Below are 4,070 nucleotides of genomic sequence, written 5' to 3'. Positions count from 1 at the left end.
TTTATCTAGACAGGTATTGATAAATTGTGCTCAATGTTTATGACTTCGGAGCAACTGACCCTGAATTTTTACTGACCCAGGGAGCCTGGGCCTGGCCCAGCCTCTAACCGCGGTGTGATCTCAAACAGCTCACATGATCTGGGCCTCAGTTTTTATTTCTAAAATGAAGGTAGTCCAGCTCTGGAAGTTGTGAAGTTCGGTTATTACAGTCCCAAAATAAGAACAACAGAGTAATCATACTCCACCAGCTCTGACCGCAGGCCTCTCTCTGCTAGGGCCTCTTCCAACATGGCCAGGCCCCTGCCTGCCCCTGCCCCGTCTGCCCATTTACCCCCACCTGGTTCCTGGACACCCCTGATCCCAGGCTCCCCAAGATGGGAGCCAAAGCCCAGGACCCCACTGGGAGGGTCGCCTAGGTTCCAATGTACTGGGCCTTGCTGCCCTCTTGTGGCCACAAGTAGAATTACAGCACTTGGAAAATTTGTTGACCGTCCGGAGTTGGCTCTGAATGGGGTGGAGGGTCTGCTGGTCCGCAACAGGGGCAGGAAGGGCGGTTTTCCAATTTGCGTCCGCGGAGTTCCATCCAAGCCCAGACCTGAAAGAAACATGGCAAAGTGTCCATATCCCATTGCCTTTCAGAATTCCTCCGAGCGATGCTTCCCAGAGGTTGAAAAAGGCCAAGCGTGGGATGGTGGAAGCCAGACGGAAACCTTTTCCCCCACCCCGGGATTAGAGAGGAGGGCGCCCGGGACACTGGTGAGAGCGACGAGGCAGAAGGGGCTGGTGTCTAGCTATATTTTGGCAGTAGAATCTGTGCTGTTTGCTGAGGGTGTGGAGACGGAACATGCAAACGGACGATGGCCAGTCCACACATCAGGACAGATCCCACCACCACCTGCGGCCACCGGCCGGCACACCAAACACGCACTCCGGTAGCCATGGGCCCCAAAGGTCAGACCTGATCAATACCTGGCAGCTGCCTTCGTTGTTGTCCTGCTCCCTACTCAGGACTGTCCAGAGAAAGCCAAATACGCTCCCCTAACCGGTCACATGGGACCGGTAACTGCTTCCAGTTAACACCCCTCGAGCTTCTTCGCCAGGCCCCTGCCTCCAACCAGGGCCCCCTGAAGCCCTGTTTCTCTCTCTAGGAAGCTTCCCCTTGCACTACTGGAGTCTCTCCAGATGCAAGTGATGGCGGGCCACTCCCTCACTCTAGCAGATGCTGGCAGAGAGCCTCTGCTTGTCCTCCCTGGGTGATTTCGGTCAGACCCACAGGTGTGAGAGACGGGAAGGGACACTGACTGAGATGGTGAAGGCTGAGGACGGCGAGGTTCCTGGGAAACCACGCAGCTGCTTGGGGTTTGTGAGTTCGAGATGCCCGTGAAAGTGCGGGGTGGAGCCCCCTGTCGGGGGAAGAGTTGGCGCCCACATTTCGGAGCTTAGGGGAGAGGTCTGGACAGAAGGAATGAGTCTGGGAGTCAAAAATACGACAGCACAAGAGAAGGTATGAAGTTTACTGACACAGCACAACAGTGGAAGCATTCTAGACGCCCGTCAGCTGGGAAATGCTGCTTATGTTACGGTAGCAGAGGGGGACGGTGGAGTCCAGTGGGACTGCTAGAGAACAACACGCACCCTGAAGTGGCCTGGAAACGTCCCCAGGGCACACTTGTTAAGTGAAAAGAAGGAATGGTGTTTGGAGATCCTTGCCCCAAGGTTCTAGAAGTGCTTCCTCCTGTCCATTCAATCTTCCTCACGTTGTCACGAGATCAGCTCTTTCGGTCCTTGTTATTACTGAGGAAACGGGTGCCCAGTGTGCCGAGGTGACTTAGCAAAGGACACCTACCTGGTGAGAAACTGACTTCGGGGTTGGCCATGCCCTGACCCCTGACCTCTCTCCCTGTGCCCCACCTCAGGCACCACGCACCCCACCACCCCTTTGCTCCAGGCCTTGGGTCCTTCCTTGTTTCTTTAGGAATCTGCCTGTGGGAGGGTCGCTCCTCTCTGAATGCGGCACGGAAGAAGAATGCCTGAGGAATGTCCTAAGTACTTGCCAACAATGGCTCGGTGATAACGTGAAAAGGGGAGGGGAAGCTCTTCTCTGGGAATAGCTTCAGGCCAGTCACCTGGAGGAATTCTGAAGCGATGATAGAAACTGCTAAGCATTCTTCCGCACTACACGCCATCAGGAATGTCCTCCAGGTGAACTGGGACACAGGGCGCCTGACTGAGTCACCCACAAGTCAGGCTGCCTGGCACAAACCCAGCATCCTCTCCGACAACATCTTCTGTGGTTCCCAATAAAACTGAGACAATGAAGCAGGGAAACAAAAACTGAGTGGGTGGGCAGAAGCCCTCAGTGCCAGCCCCTTGCAACCACCACGAATGGAGGCCCAGAGTTCAAGGCTTCGGGCACCACGTTCCCGTTATTCTAGGTAATGGGAACACAGTGAGCAACACAGACCGAAATTCTCCCTTTGTGGAGCTTGTGGGCTAGTTGGGACATTACATGGGCTATTGGAAGGTGTGATAGGTACTGCATAGAAAATAAGGCAGAGAAAGGAATAGGGAATTGAGAGAGTGTGGCAGTTACCCCATTTTTAATGGGGTCATCGGGTATCCCTGCCAATTCTCTTCTAACCCAGAAATTGACATGAAGGTGAAGGAAGTCTGACAACAGGTTCATGCCCTTGGAATTCACCTCCTTATCACGTGCCCTATTACTGAGATAGACAACAGAATAGCCTACCAAAAACTCAGTTAGGGCATCAGCTGAGACACCCCACCCTGTGCAGTTGGGGCGTCATTCTGTAACATAGGCCACCATAACCATAGTTGAGATTCTGGTACCCGAAGAGTCCCCAAGGAACAGAGTCATGATTCCGGTCATTGAAACTCAGTCTACCCTGGGGCTATTTTGAGTCATTTGTTGGCCCAATGGAGAGAGAAGGAGTTACTAATCTAGATGAAATAATAGATTCTGATGAACCAGAGGAAATTGGGTGAATTTTAAAAATAAAGTCAAGGTGTGTGTTTAGAACCCCGGGAATTTAGTTGGTCACCTCTTTCTTTATGTGCCTTTGCTCCATAATAACAGTCCATAGAAAATGTGCTGCCCTGGCTGGTGTGGCTCATCCGCTGCAGTGCCCACACGCAAACCGAAAGGTCACCAGTCAGGGCACACACCTGGGTTGCAGGGCAGGTCCCTGGTTGGGGGCATGTGAGAGGCAGCCAACTGAGGTTTCTCTCTCACACCGTTGTTTCTCTCCCTCTCTTTCTCCCTCCCTTCCCTCTCTCTAGATGTAAATAAGTAAAATCTTTTTTAAAAATCCTGAACCAGGTAATAACAACAGAACCACTAAGACATGGCTCCTGCCCTGTATCTTGAGTTCAGTGGTTGGCTATGTGGCCACTTGCTTATTTATACCTTTACATCTGACTACCCATATCCTTCTGCCCACACAGTCCCTACCCCTTAAGTCCAGGTTAGGCGGCTTCATTATGTGCCCTTACTTATACACGGCGTTGTAGTTTAAGCACACACACACACACACACTCTGAGGGAAAAAGGGCGGCCTGTGTAGTTCACATAGAAGGTGCTTCCTAAATAGTATTGAACGAATGAATAAATGTAAGGTGGAGCCTTCTCCTAACGACGCAGAAAACATGGACCTTGGAGAAACGCCCATTCTCGGATCTAACACTTGGAACGGGTTAATATTTCTGAACCTCAGTTTTCAAATCTTTAACGCGGGAATGCGTTAAAGACGCGTCTTTATGTAGGGTTGATATGACATCAAGTAAATAAACGCCCAAGTATTTGGCACCAACACTGGCACACGGCGGGTCTTGCAAAATTGTTAAGATGATGGCAGTGTACGCGCCTACTCTTTCCCATGCGCATGCGCGGCGCTCGACGCGCCCACAAGCCCTAGCCAGCGCGCCCCCCGCGCGTCCCCACGCTTGCGCGTGTTCGACCGGAACTCCGGCCCGGGCCAGAGGTGAAAAGGCGGGACCTCCGCAGCACGCCTGCGCCGTGAGAGGCCCGTGCGGCGAAGGGGCGGGACGCG

Source organism: Sturnira hondurensis, unplaced genomic scaffold (genome assembly GCF_014824575.4).
Source record: "Sturnira hondurensis isolate 20B ecotype Veracruz unplaced genomic scaffold, ASM1482457v3 Scaffold0009733, whole genome shotgun sequence".
NCBI lineage: Eukaryota > Metazoa > Chordata > Mammalia > Chiroptera > Phyllostomidae > Sturnira > Sturnira hondurensis.
Note: the sequence above shows the minus strand (reverse complement) of the source record.